This window comes from Sciurus carolinensis, chromosome 12, assembly GCF_902686445.1.
Source record: "Sciurus carolinensis chromosome 12, mSciCar1.2, whole genome shotgun sequence".
NCBI lineage: Eukaryota > Metazoa > Chordata > Mammalia > Rodentia > Sciuridae > Sciurus > Sciurus carolinensis.
Genome location: NC_062224.1, coordinates 46,209,634 through 46,231,311, shown reverse-complemented (window position 1 = coordinate 46,231,311; position 21,678 = coordinate 46,209,634). Strand labels below are relative to the sequence as shown.

At 33.4% G+C, this 21,678-nt stretch overlaps 1 protein-coding gene across 20 annotated transcripts in view; it reads right to left on the bottom strand.

Annotated features, from left to right (window-relative positions):
* Positions 1-21,678, bottom strand: part of Znf438 (zinc finger protein 438) — a 192,563-nt gene that overhangs the window by 65,765 nt on the left and 105,120 nt on the right. For 17 of the 20 annotated variants that reach the window (XM_047521025.1, XM_047521023.1, XM_047521018.1 and 14 more), the window contains one exon: positions 6,202-6,283. The exons of 2 other annotated variants lie outside the window; for them this stretch is intronic. The gene's annotated coding sequence lies outside the window, so the exon portion shown is untranslated. Of the gene's footprint in view, positions 1-6,201; positions 6,284-9,492; positions 9,603-21,678 lie in introns of all 20 variants that reach the window. One more of the 20 variants, XM_047521029.1, reaches the window with a different exon arrangement.

The following is a 21,678-nucleotide window of genomic DNA, read 5'->3' as shown; positions in this document are numbered from 1 at the left end:
AGATACTGGGTTCTGTTCTCTAACCTTGAAATTTCTCCATTCTTAAAGTTCCCATTTCAAATGCCAATCCTCAGAATTTAACATGCACAAGAGAATAACATGGAAAAAACGGGTAAGATAATTAAAGTTCATCAATAATACAGAGTTAATCCTTAGTTTGAGCCTATGTTGACAATAGCAAAAATGGAAAGGTGATTCAAATGGATGAGCACTTTGGTATTCTCATGGAAAAATTAGGAACAGTACCCAACTCTTTCAGTTTGTGCTGGCTCATGAGAACAAATGTTGTGAAAATACCCCAGAGAGAAAGTTGCAAAGACAGGTTACTATTATTTTTTCTAAATTACTCTTCATTTTCCTAATTTAAATTTCCCTCAAGTTTTATTGTATACAAGGGGCATTTGTAGATTTATGATGTTTGTCTGTCACTGACACATTAGCAATAAAACACTAATAACCAGGGAGATACCCTTCTTCTAATATTTACAGTATAACTTAAATAACCACCCACTTGTGCACATTCTGTTTTCTTCACAGGATCTTCATTTGTCTGTTGGTTTTATGTGCTTGCATTCCAAATCTAACTGTATTCCCAATGACTAACTCTTCAGGGGTCATTTGAAAAAAAAAACTTAGGGTACACATTAAAATTTATTTCAATATAGTGTTCAATTGCCAAAGTGGCTTTTAGAAGTTTTAATAAAATGCTAACACTTCCACAAAAATACAGAATAAAAACATCACTTGAAAAATTTGACATTTTAGGACTTTTTCTGGCCAAGGGAATAAGAAATACTAAAACTGAATTGATTCCAGATATTCCTCATTGGAAGTAGTTATATGCCAGAAAATTATTTCAGAGTCTATTTTCATCACTTACATCAACATGGGGAAACTTAAATAACAGATGATCTCTATAGCACTAGGTCAAGTACATTATAATAAGACACTGAGGTTGTAGACTATGACAAAAGAGACTCTCAGAAAAAAATTCATCCAGCAAATATTAAAAAATCTAATTTTCTCAAATTTGTATTTTTCCAAAATATGTGTTATTGGTAGACCGCATAATTCTATATTTTATGTGACTGCCTTGGTAAAAAAAAAAAAAGAGGTATTTATCAACAGAAGAAAAAATTATTCTTGTTACTTGCAATTTTCAAAACAGTGTGTACACTGAGGGAACCCTCTGCTTTAGAAATAGCCCTCCAACTCATTCACTTTTAAAACATTTCAGTCATGTCTTAACATCTGCCTCCTTTACTTCCAATTTTTATGAAACTGAGTCAATTTTATCTCCTAAAAAGTCCTCAAATAGCTGGGCATGGTGGTGCACACATGAAATCCAAGAGACTTGGGAAGCTGAGGCAGAAGGATTGCAAGTTTACGATCAGCCTCAGCTACTTAGCGAGGTCCTAAGCAACTTAGTGAGACCCTGTGTCAAAATAAAACAAAGAAAAGGGGCTGAGGATATAGCTCAATGGTTAAAGTGCCCTGAGTTAAATTCCTGGTCCCCCCACTAAAAAAATCCTCAAATATGTTCACTTCTCATCTCCACTACCTGATACAATCTGCTATATCATGCTTTGCCTAGACCACGAAGAGTTTTTTAAAAATTATTTATTTATTTTATTTTTACAGACTGCATTTTGATTCATCGTACACAAATGGGGTACAACTTTTTGTTTCTATGGTTGTACACGATGTAGATTCATACCATTCATGTAATCATACATGTACATAGGGTAATGAAGTCTGTCTCACTCCATCATCTTTCATACCCTGGCCCCACTGGGAGTTTTAAAACTTTCTCCTTTGCTTCCATTCCTGCCCCATTCTCTAACCAACAAAACCACGTGATATTTTCAAAACACAAATTAGAACATATCATCCCCTTAGACACCATAACAGTCTAGGGGAATTTGTACAGTCTAATCTGGACCTGCTTCATTCTGTACTCCTTGCCTCTCACTCTGTGTCCCAGACATACTAGCCTTCCCTCAGTTTTATGATCATACCCAAGGTTTTCCTAACAGTTTTATACATGTCTGACACCTTCCTATATTGTTTCTTTTCTTCTCCCCTTTATGCCCTGATATCCTGAATGCATCCTTCAAATCTGCTATTAACCAGCTTCTCATCGCTGTGACAAAATACCTAAGAAAATCAACATAATTGAGGAAAGAATTATTTTGGTTCACAGTGTCTGAAGTTTCAGACCAGTTGCTTTGGGATCTGTAGTGAGGCACTTTATTAAGGTAGTAGGAGCACATGGCAGAAGAGACTGCTCACCTTATGATGTCCAGGATGCAAAATGATACAGGAATGAGACTGGGTTCCAATAATCCCTTCAAACACATGCCCCAGTGACCTAACTTCCTTTCACTAGGCCCCATCTCCTAAAGGTTCCACCACCTCCCAAAAGTGCCACAAAGTGACAACTAAACAACCAAGCCTTTCGCATATGGGCCTTTGGGAGACATTTAAAAATCAAACAATAATGAGGTCTCAAGGCAAAATCATTACCTTAGGAGAACTGTCTCTGGCCTGTTCTGGTTCAGATACCCTTGTTAATAGTCTCAGCGAACCCTTTATCTTTCCCTTATAGTAGTTACCACAACTGTGATTCTGAACCCCTAACAGACAAGAAGTTCTAGAAGGTTTAGGGTTCACATGCCTTTGTGTTCATATGGCACCCTAAGCATCTGGCATAGTAACAGACAACCCAGGAATAACTCAGAATTTTGCTTGTGGTATAATTCACATACCATTAAATATACTCTTCTTTATATCTAGGAATAGAATTGGTATATTCCATGTAGTTATAAGATATTGGCTAAGACACAGGAAAACTCTATATTTAAACTTCAGAAAGACTTTTCCAAAGAAGTCCTCCATTTATATCTACACCAGTAACACACATGGGTTCCAATTTCTACATATTCTTATTAATATATGTTTTTGTCCATTTCTTGATTATGTGATATTTGATTATAGTTATTCCTTAATGACTAATGATAGTGAATATTTTTTCATGTGTTTACTAGTAACTTATATACATAAAATATGTCTTAATTAATTTATTCAATTACTTTGTTCAATTTTTAATTGGGTTCTTTCTCTTTTTGGGTACTGGGGATTGAACTCAGAGGTGCTTTACCACTGAGCTACATTCCCAGCCCTTTTTATTTTTTATTTTAAGACAGAGTTTCATCAAGTTACTTAGGTTCTCACTAACAGCTGAGGCTGATCACAAACTTGCAATTCTCCTGCCTCAGCCTCCCAAGTCGCTGGGATTACAGGCGTGTGCCAATTCTTCTTCACGAAGATATCCAGTAGTTCCAGGATCACTGGTTGAACAAACTATTCTTCTCCCATTGAATTGTATATGTTGAAAATCAGTGTACCATAAGTATAAGGGTTTGTTTTGGGACTCTTAATTCTATTCATCGATATGTCTATCCTTATCTGAGTACCGCACTGTCTTGTTTATTGAAGCTTTGTAGTAAGTCATGAAATTGGTAAGTATGAGTATTCCAACTTTTTCTTTTTTTAGACTGTTTCAGCTATTATAAATCCCCTGCATTTCCATATGAATTTTAGAATCAGCCTATCAATACTGGCAAAAAAGGAGCATTATAGATTTCCATACAGATTGTGCTAAATATGTAGATCAATTCGGGAAGTACTGTCATCTTTACAATGTTAAGTTTCCCAATTAAAGAACATGGGACTTCTTCCCATTCACTTCTGTCTTTAATCTCTCAAAACACTGTTTTTTAGAAAAGTTTTGGTGTACAGGTCTTGCACTTCTTTTGTTAAACTTAGTATTCTTTTCTGATGCAACTGTCAATGTAACTGTTTTCTTAATTTGATTATTATTCACTTCTATTGTGTATAAATGCAACTGACTGCATATATCTTTCAACCCTGCTAATCTCATTCTCACTACCAGTTTTTCAGTGAATTCCTTCAGATTTTTTTGTATATAAGATCATGTCCTATACAAATAAAGAAAAATTTATTTTTTCCTTTCCAATATGAATGACTTTTATTCTTTATCTTGCTTGACTGTCCTGGTTAGAACCTTCAAAACAATGCTGAACAGAAGGAGAAACAAAACACAACCATATCTTGTTCCTAATCTTAGTGGGAAAACTTTAGTTTTTCACCATTAAGAACAATATTAACTATAGGGTCTTCACAGTTTCCCTTCATCAGGGTGAGGAAGTTCTCTTTTACTCCTAGTTTTTTCAGCATTTTTATGATAAAAGGAACTTTAGATTTTATCAAATGCTTTCTCTATGCCTATTAAGATGTCATGTGGCTTTCTGTTCATTATTAATGTGATTTTTAAAAATTTTTTTACTTGTAGATGGACAGAATGCCTTTATTTTATCTATTTATTTTTATGTGGTGCTGAGGATTGAACCCAGTGCTTCACACATACTAGGCAAGCACTCTACCACTGAACCACAACTGCAGCCCCAGATGTGATGTTTTATGTTAACCGATTTTTATATGTTGAACCAATCTTGAATTCTTGAGATATACCTCATTTGGTCTTGGTTTAAAACCAGTTTATATATTACTAGGCCTGGTCTTATATTTTGTTAAGGATTTTTGCATCTACATTCCTAAGGGATACTGGTCTGTAATTTTCTTTGTTTGCTTTTGTCATCAGGGTAATACCAGTCTCTTAGAATGAGTTAGGAAGTATGCCCTCCTATGTTTTGGAAAAATTAAATTTTTTATATAATTCACCAGTGAAAACATCTGGGCTTGGGTTTTGTGTGTGTGTGTGTCTATGTGTGTGTGTGTGTGTGTGTGTGTGTGTGTGTGTTAATGGTGAGGAGTTTCTTGTATTATAATTTGATTGCTTTATTTATCATAGGTCCAGATTCCCTCTTTCTTCTTGAGTCAGTTTTGGTAATTTCTGTCCTTTAAGAATTCTCCCTTTTGTCTAAGTCACCCAGTCACTTGTTCCTAGTATTTCTTTATAACCCTATTTTTTAAAATTTATTTTAAGGTTAATAGTAATGTCTCTTTTCTTGCTGTTGATTTAGTAACTTGAGTATTCTTTTATCATGGTCGGTCTAGCTAAAAATCATCAATTCTGTTGAATTTTTTCAAAGAAACTACTTTTCCTTTCATTGATTTTCTCTATTGATTTTATTCTCTGTATCATTTATGTATGTTTTATGTTTTATTATTTTCTTCCTTCTGCTTGTTTAGGTGTTCTTCTTTTTCTAGGTGTTTTAAGAAGGGTTAGTTTATCAATTTGAGATCATTTTTTTAAAAAGTATAGGCATGTATAGCTATTAATTTCCCTGTTTTTTTTAAATTGCATCCCATAAGTTTTGGGATATAGTGTTGTGTGTTACTTTATCTTAAAAGTATTTTCTAATTTACCTTGCTTCTTTGACCACTGGTTATTTAGAAGTATTATTTAATTTCCAAATATTTGTACATTTCCCAAATTTCTTTCTGTTACTTATACCTAATTCTATTCTGCAGTGGGCAGATAACATACGATTTATCACTGACATACTTTTTATTCTACTGAGGACTATTTTGTAGTCTAATCATCTGTTCTGTAAATGTTCCATACAGGCTTGAAAAAAATGTGTATTCTGTTTTTTTGGGGTGGCATGTTCTGTGAGTGAGTGTTGGGTCTAGTTGGTTTAGTGTTGGATCTGGGAATGGAGAACAAACTATTCTGGTGTAGTCAAGAGGGTGTTCACCATTCCATCTAATATCCTAATGGTAAGATATATGTGCAATCATATCCCCACTTTGGAGTTGATCTTTATGCAGTTATTCTGTAGAACTCTAAGGAGGGTAAAGTAAGAAATGAATATAGTTATCCTATATTCCCTGATTAATTGCACATCAATCTCACTGGCATATTTACAATGAATTACTGCAAAGCAATATGAATATAAAAAATACACACACATATGAAAAAGTTTCTTTTTCCAGTTAATAGTGAAACTTAGTCTGCCCAAGCATTTTTTGAAAGAAACATCATATCAATGGATACAACAAAAAGATAAATTTTATGATTTAAAAAACATCACTTATAAAATATGCTCAGGGAATTAGTATCCACTGCAGTTGATTTTTAAAATAGGCCTTATGAGAATCTAGAAATTAAGACAATCATATCAATGCAAAAAATTTAATAAAAATAAAAAATACCTCTATTATTCTTGCATGAAATTTGTTGTTACTTCTGTCAAAACGTATAGAAGATAATATATGCTGGCTTTCTTCAACACACCTAGAAAAAAATTAGATTTTCAAACTTTTAAGAGAAAAATACTAAAAAATATTATTTGTTTGTCATGTTATTCATCTACATGTCTTTGAAAAAAAAATACAGTATTTAGGATTATAAGCAAAATCTATACAGATATTTGCCTTATTCTATTAACACAAACGTTTACCACCTGAGTAAAGTACAAAGATTTCTCAAAATGTATGTATGTGGACATGATTAAATACTGATTATTGAACTATATGAAGTTACAAATCAAAACAAATGCCTAACTTTTGTCTGTGATTCTTATGTAGTCAATAGTTTGTACCTTCACACATAATCTCCAGGAGCTGCTACTCAACTTTACTGTCATTATTATTTGGGCAGCAGGAAAATTACATCACTTTCCAAATCCTTCAAAAGTTTCTAACTTTCCTAATTATATGTTGAAATTTTATGTTTCTGAAAAGCAGAAAACAACATCTGAAATGATAAATCTCAGACAACAGCTCTTGTTTTTTTGGTGGAACTGGGAATTGAGCCCAGGATTTTTGTGCTTGCTACAAAAGTGCTCGACCACTGAGTTACATCCTTAGCCTTTCTAAAAATTTTGTTTTATGACAGGGTCTTCCTAAGTTGCCAAGGCTGGCCTGGAGCTTATAGACCTCCTGCTTCAGCTTCCAGAGCAGCTGGCATTACAGATGTGCACCACTGAGCCTGGCCCAGACAACTTTTTACTTTAATTTTCTTTTCCTAGACCTCAATCCTATTCACTCTTCATCATCTTGAACAGCAACTCATATAACCTCTTGTTGAAAGTAATAAAAACATTTGGCTTTTTGATACTGCATGGTGAATCATCTTCACACTTGTAAAAGTCAGTATTAATGATAGAAGGAATGTTAATGTTCCACATTAATGACACTAACTATATGATCTAACTAAAACATGGCAAAGGTATTTCAGAAGCAGTTTTGGCCTATGCAGTCATGGTAACCATGATGGAGAACAGGCCTGAATCTAAAAATATGCTTTCAAACTGCCACAACATGTCTTCCAAGTTTCATGACCAACTGCAATATATCCACACAAGTAAGGTCTGCATAGGGATGCAAAGAGATTTTTGAATTATCTTTGTCGAGTAAATTTATTCTTTTCACAGTTTGTCTGGCTAGATCTTCTTTCACATTAGTTCCTGAGAACTGAAGCTCCTTAGGTTGGCCTGAGCACTTCTTGGGAAGGAAGGCCTAGAGATCTCTGTATTCTACCCATATTTGGGACATGCTGGACGCAGAAACACTAAAGGCTTTCTTCCCACAGTTAGCATGCTTGGGAATGGGGAAGAAGATTCATGGAACAGGCACAGGAAAGAGGAAAGGGCATATTTAAAGGACGGTAGATTGGAGGAAGCAAGTTCTCTGAGAGAAAAATAGAGAACATTAAGGTCAATGAAGGCAAGAAGTGATGGGTGCTTAGGAAGAGACAAGAATACTATGCTTCAGCAAATACTTAGATTCCTGTAGTCCTCCAGTCTGTGTTCAGAAGAATAGAACAGAACATCTTTTTCATCTTTTCTTTCAAAAATCAAGACTAATTGCTAGAGATGTTGAATAGTTTTTCATATATTTGTTGATTGATTGTATTTCTTCTTCTTTGAAGTGTCTGTTCAGTCCCTTAGCCCATTTATTGATTGGGTTATTTGTATTTTCGGTGTTAAGTTTTTTGAGTTCTTTATATATCCTAGAGATTAATGCTTTATCTGAGGTGCATGTGGTAAAGATTTTTCTCCCCATCTGTAGGCTCTCTCTTCACATATTGATTATTACTTCTGCTAAGAAGGAACTGAATAGACACTTCACAGAAGAAATAGAATTGATCAATAAATATATGAAAAAATGTTCCAACATCTCTAGCAATTAGAAAAATGCAAATCAAACTGCTCTATTTCACCTCACTTCAATCAGAACAGCAATTATCAAGAATACAAGCAACAATTTTTAAATGTTGGTCAGGATGTGGGTAAGAAAGTACACTCATACATTGCTGGTGGGAATAAAAATTAGTACAATCATTAAGGAAAGCAGTATGGAGATTTCTCAGAAAACTTGGAATGGAACCACCATTTGACCCAGCTATCCTACTCCTTGATTTATAACCAAAGAACTTAAAATCGGCATACTACAGTGATGCAGCCACATCAATGTTTGTAGCAGTTCAACTCATAATAGCTAAACTATAGAACCAACTTAGGTGTCCTTCAACAAATGAATGGATATAGAAAATATGGTGTGTACACAATGGAATATTACTCAGCTTTAATGAAGAATGAAATTATGGCATTTGTTGGTAAATGGATGGAGTTGGAGAATATTATGCTAAGTGAAATGAGCCAAACCCCAAACACCAAAGGCCAAATGTTTTCTCTGATATGGGGATGCTAATTCACAATAAGATAAGGAAGAATAGAGGTACTTTATATTAGGGAGGAGATAAGGGAGGGAAAGGGGTATGGGGTAGGAAGGCCAGTAGAGTGAAACAGACATTATTACCTCATGTACATATATTACTGCATGACCAATGTGATCCTACAACATGTACAATCAGAAAAATGAGAAATTATATTCCATTTATGTATGATTTACCAAAATGCATAAAATGCATTCTGCTATCATTAATAATTAGAACAAACACAAAAATTAATAAAAAATCAAAATGAAAATTTCACACTCTACTCATTATAAAAAGTATTAAAATATAAAGATAATGTAGTTCAAGCAAATAAAAACTTTCATAATTTAAAAAATGACATAACTGGCACTCAGTTACATTAAATACATGCATTTTAACTGGGTAAGGGAAAGTAATTCTCTTTGGAGGTTCAAAAGAGGGTGGGAATCACTTATTTCAAATCTATTTTAGTAAAGGTTTACAAAAAAGTTATGTTTTAATAAAAAAGTAAAAAATTCTCCCAACAAATATAATACACCCCTACAAAACCAGATGAGTTGCAATATTTCATACTTTTCTCACCATTTATTTAGTGAATACACTCAGCAGCTTGCCTAATAATACAGGCCCTGTCCTTAACATGTCCATAATCTTAAGTACCATAGGGTTCTCAGTAACAAAATTTTCTATTACTGCAAATGCTTTCTTTTCTAAAAATGTGCTTAGAATTTTCTATAGTACAGCATTTCATAAGTTCTTCATTTCTATGATTTAATACTGACCTTATTCTCAGAAGAAATGGACACACACAGAAGAACTGCATCAACATATCTCCAACATAGCTCTAACCTCTGTGTCCTGTAAGTCCTCATCTCCTCAAGGCCTGCAAGTGCTGGGAAAGGGGTGTTTGTGGTCACTTAAGAAACCCACTGTCCTAGTCATTTTTAGAAACACAAGAACAGGTCACCTGGATGAACACTAACTCCTCAAACTTCCAGAACTACAACCCCTCTTTCCATTTCACCATTATTTGCCAGAGAAAACTGAAATGATCAGATAGAAAGTCACTCATCTTCCCAGTATCACAAGGAAGATCCCATCCCTTCTGCTTCTGACCTGACCCAATAGAGGAAATGCCCTTCCTCCTTCCTGAGACCAAACCCCTGCCTATGCCTTAGATTCTATTTTCTCCTATTTTTTTTTCTTACATGAAAACATTATTCTCTTGCTTATGTTCAACCTCTTGCACTGGCTTTAAAACAAACTCAAGTTTCTCCCATTAAAACAAAACCCAAACCATTTGGCCTCACATCTTCTCCAACTACATAGCCCATAGGTCTATCTAATCTCTGTTTCAAATAAACTTCTCTATAAAATTACTCTTGCTTCCTCAGTCTTGATATGCTCTTGAGCACTACCACATGACTCTCCCCAAATCACTTTCATTGGTGTCATCCACAGATGCTGTTTGTTCCTTTTTTTTAGTTGGGGAGGGGGTACCAGGGATTGAACTCAGGGGCTCTCGACTACTGAGCCACATCTCCGGTCCTATTTTGTATTTTAATTTAGCAAGTCACTGAGGTGCTTAGCAACTCACTTTTGCTGAGGCTAGCTTTGAACTCTCTATCCTCCTGCTTCAGCCTCCTGAGCCACTCTTATCCTAATATTTTAATAGAAAAACAAATGCTATTCATAATCTACTCTTTTCCCTTAACCTACATAAACCAGAAGTCCTTGTTTTTCTTTCAGCTTTTCTGGCCACACTTGGCCATTGAATGCTAAAGTATCTCATGGTGAAAATCATGTTTCATTTTAAATTCACTCCCTAGGATACCTCATCCATAACTATAGCTTTATTCACCCCCAGTGATATAAATTAAAAACAAGCTTTTTGATAATTTTAATCTCCAGTTCAGACCACTTCTCTGAATTACAGATCTATAAACCCGTAGACCTCTATCTGTCTGCCACAGGCAGTATATGCAAGAGTACGGGCCCTGGAGGTGGATTTCTTGCATTCAAATCCTCTCTTGCACTTGTTATCTGACTTTGGGCAAGTTTCTTAACATATTTCTGTGTCCCTCACTAAAAAATACATATAACACTGGCTGTACTCAATTCCTTATGCTTGCCTTGCTCCTTACCACCATGGGGTCTTTGTACATGTCCATTACTGTTTAAAATGTTCTTTCTTTTTCTCTTGGTTAACTCCTATTCATCCTTCAGATTACTTGCTTAAATGTACCCTCCTTAGAGAAGCTTTCCCTGGCCTCTCAGAGGAGGCCAAATACTTTTATTATTTATACTCACTGCTCTATGCCTTCCTTCATGGCAGAACAAGGGAAAGTGCATTCAGAAGAGAGGAGGAGAGAAGTATTTCAACTAGCCAGAATTTAAAGAGACAATTATTCAGTTGAAAAAGCAAGCACAGGCACAAGGTAAGAAGATTTAGTTGGATAAAAATGGGCGATATGAAGAGTTAGTTATCGCAGGCTGTATAAAGGAAAACAAACAAACAAACCTAAAGAGCAGATCTGCAGGACTCAGAACAAAGAATGGTCTTGCACTTCCAACCTTGCAGTTTTTATTAGAATGACTAAGGGAATAAAATGATTCCCCCAATGCTGGAAATATATTTTCAGTATACAGGTAAATGATTTATCTGGTCTTAGTACATAAAGACATAGATAAATCCAATCTAAATACCTAAAATAACAAAACATATTTGAAATTTTAAGTAATTGGTTAATTTCAACAATTAAACATCTTTTACACTGACATTTTGCATCATCTTATCACATTTTGTATGTATAGATTTTGATGGAATACTACTCAACAATGAAAAGAAATGAACTATTGATAGATGCAACAACTTGAATGAATCTCAATGAGTTATACTCAATGAAAAAGTCAATTCCAAACGGTTAAATATTGCGTCTTCACATTATTAAAAAACAACAACAGAAAACAGATTAGTGTTTTCCAGGAGTTAGGGATAGGGGTGGGAAAGTCAGAGGATAGGTTAATACGGTTATAAAAAGACAATATAAGGAATCCTTGTGATGGAAATATTCATCCTAACCATAAAAGCGCCAAGAAGCTACACATGTGATAAAAACTACAGGGAACTAACTATACACACAGAAACATACACACACACAAATAAGTTAAAAAAAAAAAAAAACTAGGGAAAGCTGAATGATATCTAAATTGTATCAATGTTAATATCCTAGGTGTTACCATTGATTGGAAACTTGTATATGGCATATGGGATATGGGATATGTATAAGGCATACGGGATATATGTTATTTCTTATAACTCATGTGGATTTACAATTACCTCAAACATAAAGGTATAATTAAAAAACAGTTAATATGGCTGAAGTAGCTCAATGGTAGAGAATTCACCCGGCATGCACAAGGTCCTGGGTTTAATCCCTAGCAATGATAAAAATTTTAAAAATAGCTTTAAAGTGTTTTCAATACATTTTCAAAGATAGTTATTAGATTGCCTATCTCTAATTACAATTTTTCAAAGGTAGTCTTCCTTAAGTTTCTCATATTCCATCTTTACTAGTGTCGGTTTATGGATAAAGTGAGATTTTAGGAGAAAAAAAGAAGAAACATCTTGAAGTTGTAACAAACATGAAATAGAAGTATTAATATTTCTAAAAGTAGATCTTGAAATGTACTAGAAAGCTTGAGATCATAATGACATAAACAACTATTTATGACCTAAGAAAAACTGCCTCCTTTGGTACTTTGAAGTATTAAAAAAATCATGTAGAATTAAATTACAAAGCTCACATACTTGTTTATGCAGCTGGTCTTTTTTAAAATCATGGAACTTTAAACCTACAATTCTAATAGGCTTACTGGTGACACCCCAATCCTTTGAAAAATAAATGAAATATCATAAATCATTCGACGGTTCTTAAGCTTAGATTTTTATCATCACTCAGGCTCTTTAAAAATAAAAAGCAATATAAAAGGACAGAATTTTGTTTTGTGCCCTATAAAGCTTAAGATAGAAAATAAATCATAGTATTAAATGTCATTTAGAACCCTAACTTCAATACTTAGGATTAAATTGGTATAATATTTGTGGTCATTTCTATGAGAATTCAAACAAGTTGAGTAGCTTTTCTTACAAAATATTACAGAACTCTGGCATTTTCTGTGATAAATGAAGCAATAAGGCTTTGGAACTGCAAATGTGTGTATTTAAATAGCTCATATAAGGAATCAGACTGTCATCTTGCCAGATATCTATACATTATGAATTTATTATTTGGTACCCATAGGAATGTTGGTATACTTACAGAGTTAAGAATTGGGGTAAACCCTTAAGCTACAAATTTAGGGCTACATTAAAGCTACAGAGTTCAACCTTTATTTTCTAGCAAGTTGATTTAATGAAAACTATTCACAGATTTTGCACGAAATATTGAGATGAAAAATTATTTATAAATACCTTAAATGTTTAGAATTCAACAGAACAATTTTAAGATCTAGGTGTTAGTCATAGTATCCTGAGAATTATCATAGTTTAAGTTTTGAGAAAGTAAATTATGGGATATAGTCTCCACGACCTGATTGTAAGTTAAATTCAATCATGGGTCAATAATCAGTTCAAATCATAAAAATGTGCTTTTGGAAGCCAGCTGGACCAGCACTTGGGGAGGGAGGTGGGAGCTGGGCCCTTCCAGTTGTCTGGCCATCGTATTTTAAAAGAATTCTACTTGAGGGAGATTCATTCAAAGAGCCAAAAAAATTACTTTTGTCTTTCCTGATGGTTTCATTTACCCTTCCCGTTAAGTGAAAATCCATAATTTTCCTTCACTTCTTTAAGCAATAATGGCATAACTTCTGAGAAATAGTGCCAGAAAATTTATACTATTTCTAATATGAATTGTAATCATTTTTATTTCAGTTGTTTTTCTAACTCATTTTTAAGACAGTTATCAAAACTATATAGCCTTTAAATAAAGGCTTAACCAGGTCATATCCATATCAGTCTATGTCCAAGCATTTGATAAAAACTTGAATAAATGACTGGATTAATGATATCACAAAGCCTTTTTCTTATATTTTGAATATATTGCTAATGAAGTATCCTTAAAGATTATTTAACTTTAAATGTATGTTCATCTCTGAAGAAACTATTAAAATTGAATACATACCAAATAATACTTCCAACATATGTATAAGTTATAAAGAAAAATAATAAAATGAACACCTGTTTTCCCACTAGCCAGTTTAGGAAACAGAACATTACTCATAACTTTGAAGTCCCCTTTATGGCCTTTCCCATTTCAATTTTTTTTCTCATGCCTTCTCCCTAACTATTAATTTTTTCTTTACTTCCTAGTGTTAACATATATATATCTAATCATTACATTGTTTAATTTTGGCAAGATTTTGAATGGAATTATATTGGAAGAATTCTTATGTCACTTGGTTTTATCACTCAGTATTGCATTTATGAAATCCATCCCTGATGATTTATTTGAATACAGCACAATTTACGTCTTCTCTTGTTGGATATCGGAACTGTTTTCAATTAGTTTTGGCTATTAAGCTACTAGGTACACATACTATATATACTTCTCATAAACATCTTTTGTTTTGGTGAACTTATAATTTCAATTCTCTTAGGAGAACTGCTGAGTCATCAGGAATATTAGTCAGATTTCCATTGCTGTGACAAATACCCATGAAAAACAACTCAAGAGGAAAGACTGACTTTGGCTCATGGTTTCAGGTTTTAGTTCATGGTCACTTGGCCCTATTGCTTTGGGTCCATCACAAGGCAAAACATCATGGTGGGGAGTATGTGATGAACCAAAGCTGTTTACCTCATGGTGGCCAGGAAGCAGAAGGAGAGCTTGCTTTTATAGCAAAGCTCCTTCCCACCAAGTCCATTAAGCTATGAATCCATAAGTATATTAATAGGTTTATGAGACCTGAGCACTCATGATCTAATCACTTCCCAAAGACAGCCCCCATCCCAGCACACACACACACACACACACACACACACATGAACACATGAACACTTCTGCACTGGAGATCAAGTCTTCAAAACACACATTTCTGGAGGACATTTAAGATTCAGACTATAACATCAGGTGTTATGTTTAACCTTGTAAGAAACTTTCAGACCTTTTTTCCTAAAATGTATAGAACTCCAGTTGTTTAAGATGTATAAGAATGTATAAGAATTCCAGTTGTATGAGAAATTCACTAACAATCTATTTAATTTTAGCAACTATGGTGGGTATTCCGTTATCCTTTTAACTCACATTTCCCAGATGACTAATGTAGAGCACATGCTTACTCACTATATGAATGTCTTCTGCTGTGCAGTCTGCCTGAGTTATAATGTGTCTTTTCAAATCATTTGTCTGCTTCAACACTTTTTTGTTTCTGCTGTCTTCTTATTATGGAGCTGTATAAATTTGTTATCTATATAGTTTGACAAAAACATGCTGCATAAATATTTTTTCCCAGTCTGTGTCTTTTTCTTTTATTAATGTTCTCTTGATGAACACAAGCTTTTTAAATTTTGATAAAGTCTAACTTATGAAACTTTTCTCTTACACTGATTGCTTTAACATCTTAAGAAATCTTTGCCCACCCCCAAGTCATAAAGATATCTTCCAATGTTCTCAAGTCCTTATGGTTTTTTAGCTTTTACATTTAGTAATATGATCCATCTCACATTGATTTTTGTACATGGTGCTAGACAGGAATTGAGATTTTTTTCCCTTGGATATCCAGTTGCTACATACAGTACCATTATAAAAATTCTTTTTCCTTCCCCACTGAGTTGCTTTGGATCTTTGTTAGAAATCAAATGACCATATAAGTGTAGGTCTATTCTGGTCTCTCTATTCAGTAACACTGATCTATTTGTTAATCCTTATAGCAGTAACACGCTGTCATGGTTATTGTAGCATTTATAGTTATGGTACAAAATCAAGTCTTCTAGCTATATTTAGAAGATTATTTAGAATATTTTCAGTCTATTACATTTCCATATTGCTTTTAGAATTGGCTTGTCACTTTTAGAAAAAACCTGTGGGATAATGACAGGGATTAATGTTGAATTCACAGATCAATATAGGAAGAAATGTCATCTATTTCAGTCTTCCAATCCATGAACAAAGCATCTCTCTTCATTTATTTAGGTCTTTAATTTTTCTCAGTACTGTTTTGTTTTCAAAGTAGAGATTTTGCATGTCTTTTGTTAAATATATCCTCTAATGTCCTACTTTTTAAAAAAATAAGAAAAAGGAGTACAATTTACCATCTCAATGCAAAATACTCATTTCTTAGGGCTGCACTACCATATTCTCGCCCCTCAGAGATATTAAATCCATCAAACTTCTGAGAAATTTTGTTTAATAATACACAGTACATTCTGTATGGAAAATAATTCAAGAATTTTTAAAGAATAGGACAAGGACTCTACAACTTGGCAACAAAATAAAAGAAACAGGTAAAGATTAAAACATAAATGCTAAAAATAGGACCAGGAGACTTATACTCTGTTCTTGCTTTAACTATATTCTATGATGGGGCAAGAAGGGGGTTAGATATATGATCACTTTGGTTTGCAGGTTCATTGATCCTTTAGGAATGGGACTCACATTACCTAAGTGCTCCAAGGCTAACTCTTTTGACTTCTGGCTCACATGGTCACAAGCCAGGGGTTTCAAAGAGAAGAGAAAAACAGGAAGTAGTTAACTTTTACTTTGAGCAGATGTAACACAAGCTCTTTGTTTTCTCCTAAAGACGGGTCTGTGTCCAAAGACATTACAGTTTTCTACTTGGCCTTGTTTCTATTGCAGCTTCTTCTATTCTGATATGTTCCACTCACTGTTGTTCCTCTTCTTCATTCTGTTTCTTCCTGGCATCACCTATTTTTATTTTCATAGTTATTCTTCAGACTTCTGTTTTTATGAGGATCTGAGTGAATGGATCAAATTCCTCCTTATCATTCCAATCCTAAAGGGCATCCCTTTCATCTTTGGCCTTTGGCTTGCCTCTTGCTGGCTTGTCTTTGGGCTTCCCCTTCCCTTCATATGCTTGCTCTGCCTTACTCTTCCATAATCTTCTTGATCAAATTTGTTCTCTTTGTGAAGCGTTTCTTTTGCTTTATCAAGTTTATTCCACTACAGTCCTCTTCCTTAGTATCCTTTATGATGCATTTCCTCATTGGTGGTCACTGCCTAACCTATTTCTCTTTATCAGTAAGACATATATTTTATATATATAATGTATATATATGTATGTGATGTGTGTATATATATAATGTAAAAAAATATATATATATATAATATATATCCTTATCTCTGTTCATGAACTTCAAATGAACCTTCTTGATTTTTTGTGCTTTGTCAGTATTAGGAGTAGACTGATTTTGAGACCGCTTTTTTTTTTTTTTAACTACTTTTTCCTCCATTTTCACCCTCAACTGCCTCTCCCCGATTCCCACTTCATTACCAATACTAAATAGACTCTAAATTCTTCCCCTTAGCCATCAGGGAGGGAGAAGAGAGACCCAGGCTCATTTAAAATTTCTTTGGTCAGTGTTTTCCACATTTTCCAAAGAGATCTTTTTTTTTTAATTATTTATTTTTTTTTAATTTTTACAGATTGCATTTTGATTCATTGTATACAATGGAATACATCATTTTGTTTCTATGGTCGTAGATAATGTAGGTTCATCTTATCCAACAAGTCATAACAAGATCAAGAGATACAGCATATTAAGGTAGAAGTAAACACAGGAAAAAAAACCAACAATATGTTTGAGGTCTTTTAATTGTTGATTTGGGGCTTAAAGTGACTCTTTTTTTTTCTGACTGTCCCCATGAATTTCTGGATTCATTTTCTGTCTTTCTTTCATAGGCTCGTTCTCCTCTCAAAAAGTTGTTGCACTTTTTTTTTCCTTCTGAGGGGAGTAAAATTAATAAAGCTTCACCATCCTCTTTTTACTTGGTATTTCTACTAGCTCTCAGGGCAATCAGACTGAAGAACACAATAGCCTGGAGTCTAGCACCCTGGCTGTAGTATTAGTACCAGAGCGCTGCAGCTCATGCTCAGGTAGTTATTACAGATTTCATTTTTCTCATCTGCCATCAACCACAGAGGTCAAGAACAGAAATAGGAGGGTAAAGCCAGTAGAAAATTTGGTTTAGATACCTAACCTCTTCACACACTAGAAAAAAAAAAATAATACTCTTCCTTTAAGAACGTCTCAGAAAGGAATAAAGGACACATATTTTACTGTAGCTCACAACTATGTAGTTTGTTCCAAAGTGGCAGGAGTGTTATATTCCACTTTTCCTACCAACCCAAATATATTCAAGTTTTTTAAACTCAAGCATATGAGATCTATTACAGATTTAACTTGTTTTACCTAGAAAAATGCATAGTTAATGTTTTTTGGAAATTTTTTTGATAAATACTCATGGTATTAAATTAAAGCCCATACCCAAGATTCTGTCAACCTCATCACGAACTAACCTTTAGAAATTAGTATAAAAACTTAGTGCTTCATCTTTCTGTTGAGGAAGCTGAACCTAAATGCAGCAAACAACTGTATTTATGTGGCTGATCCTCTTCTCAAGCCTCTTGTTCAGATCCTTTCCATTACTGATGAGACTGCTGAATGACTCTTTTCTACTTTTGGAGAACTTCAAATGCCTGAGAAATCAGTCAGTTCTCTCATAGGTAGTATTATCAGAACCCACAGTTCATCTATCATGAAAAAAAGCTTTTAGCACTGCACAAGATGTTTTGGCTACTTCAAATCTTTACTTTGCTAAACCAGGTTAAAAAGAATCTGTCTTCTAGTGTTGCCTCAATAAAGGTTCAAAGGAATACTTTTAAAAATTCTTTTAAGTTCTAAACTATTTGTTGACTTATACTTGAAAAACTAGACAAATAAAAGTCTAAAAAATTACCTGTTCTTTTCTAAAACAAATCTTAAAATTACGTTCTATTTTCTCACATCAAATGAAATCTAAGGCCAACATAATTTTCCCTTTTATAAATATTTCAATCTATTGCCTGAATCCAGAGGAATTTTCTTTATCTAAGGTTCAGGAAATTTATAAGGCCAAGGCACACAGTATGCCCTTTTGATATTTAGACTCTAGTTGCCTTTTATTTCAGAAAAGTTTAATATCTAGTCATTGGTTTCATTAATTTAGGTTTTGTTATTATTGTTGTGTTGACAATTATACAGATAATGAATCTATTCTAACTGTCCCACATATTAGTAGCCTTCAAACTGTGGTAGGTACATTTGGGTTTTTACAAAGAATTTCCAAGAAATGTGTAGTTTTAAGGCAAGATAAGATAATTTTAAGGCAATCAATTTCTAGGTTCTCAACCTTCATTATTCCTAATACTGATCTTTCTGGGAATATGCTGGTAGCCAAGTTATCATGCTGGTTCCTTTCCCCATTTCCCAGTCACCTTTCCTCCACTTTACAAAATAAATGTATAACTCCTGGGATGTAAAAACCCCAGGCTGCTAAAGAATGGGACAAATTAAAACAATGCTATGTGTGAATTCTCCTTTAATCAATGAACCACAGTAAGGTCTTATTCTTTTCCCATCTCATATACATTTTATTAAGAAATTGAGTATTTGGGCACATATTATATTATTATAAATCAGATGAAATAAAGCAGTAGTGATGATATTTTACCTAAGGGTCTTCCCTTTTCCACAGCCTTATTACTGTTAAAGAAGCATCTCTCTAGGAGACTTCAGTGAGCACAAAGCAAAGAAACACTGAAGGCAGTAGTACATTACTGTATCCAGGCAACACATGGCAGGGCTCTGTGCCTTACCTATTTATCCATATTAGAATTAGAATTCTGCCATGTGATGGTTGTCGTGGCGGCATATATTAACATATTTACTTGAGTTAAAAAATCAAGTTGGACTTTTACTGAAAGAAGGATGTCTTATTTGAAAGATAAATTTAAAAATGAAGACTAGCTTTTGTAAATTAGATTACATGGCAGTCATTTTCCCTAAACTAAGTAATCTCTATTTAGAGTTACAAGTTTGCTAAAAACATAATGAAGACATATCTTTTAAAACTTCTCTAAAATTTATTTATTGGCAAATATATGTGGAAATTAATAATATTTCTTACCCTAAGTATATTAATAATAGTTCTTACCCTTTCTAAATATATTGGATTAAACAGGGTGCTTCTACATAAAAGAGTAATAAGTATAACAGTCATTTGATAAATATTAGTTAAGACTTTTTGATAAAACTTCCTCAAACTGAGAAAGTGATAACAAATTCTTCTATAAGTCAAATAATTTCTAGTCTTTAGTAACCTACAGATGATAGGGTAATTAGGTTGTCGTTAAGAGTGATCATAAATATAACTTACAGATTACTTTTTGATTTCTGGCATATAACTCAGCAGCATGAGAAAAGTTAATGATGCAGTTCCTGGCATACTGTAAACCCTGGTATTTTAAAACTAAGATACTTTATCACTTCTTCAGATCTACATTTAAATTTGTTCATTTCTCTCATTTCTAATCTCTATGAACTCTGTTTTTTGCACCATCTTTTTTCTCTTATATTCCTTCAAATACTTGTTTTCATTTCTTTGACAGTTTTGGTTTTTCTTCAACTTTTTTCCTGAACTCTGCTTCTGTATAATTTTTAATTTTATAAAGAAATTTAATTATATTTGTTAATTTATAACATTTTAACTTTTTTTCCATTTGTATTTGAGAATCCAATCTTATTCTCTTTCATATGGACAATCTAATGCCTCAAGTCATATACTGAAAACTGGGTCCTCTTTTCACTGACACCAGTTTGTAATAAAGCAAAGTTTCTGTATATAGATTTCTGAATTCTCTATTTTTTTCCCTCTGAACACTTTGTAAATTCTTACATCATACACTAAGCTTAATTACTATGGTTTTTTATTAAGTCATGATATAAAGGCAGGAAAATGACCTTTTGATATAGGGAAAGAAAAACATCTTATTCTTTAGGAGAGCATTTGTAAATTTTTGAGTAACTAGCCTTATATAAGTTCAGAATTATAGTGTCAAGTATCATCAAAATGATAATAAATAATAGCATTTTATTATATTATTAACACTAACAGTAATGACAAAATTCCCAAAATATGTCAGGGATTTGATTCTATGTGCACTGAAAAATAATTAACAGTTTTTCAACATTAAGTGTTCTAATTCATTAATGTAGTGTTTCTCTACATTTAATTAGATTATATTTAATGTCTTAATAAAAGTTCATAACTTGATCATTAAAGGTCTAAGACATTATAGACTTATTAAAAATAAAAAATAATAATTTTAAAAAATTATATTGTGTTGCTATGTAAGTTGTAAATTTTTAAAATTTTCTATACAATGACTCAACTCTCCATTTGTGATTTTGCTTTCCATGGTTTCAGTTACCTGAAATCAACCATGGTCCAAAAATATTAAATGGAAAATTCCAGGAAGAAACAATTTATAAGTTTAAATCACACCATGTTCTGAATAGTGTGGTGAAATCTCATTCTTCTTCTGGGGATGTGAATACACAGTTGATGTACAGTATAGATGCACTGTATATACCACCTTCCTGCTAGTCACTTAGTAGCTGTTTTGGTTATCAGATTAACTATTATGGTATCACATTACTTATGTTTGAGTAACCCTTAGTCACTTAATTATGACTCTAAAGCACAAGAGAAGTGATACTGGCAATGTGGATATGCCAAAAAGCTGTCAAATGCTTCCATTCAGTAAAAAGGTAAAGGGTCTCAACTCAGAAAAAAAATTGTTGAGGTTGCTAAGACCTACAGTGAGAACAATCTTCAAATGAAATCCATGCTACTTTCACTGTCAAATATTAAACTGCAAAAAGGTCTGGCCATAATACATATTAAGTA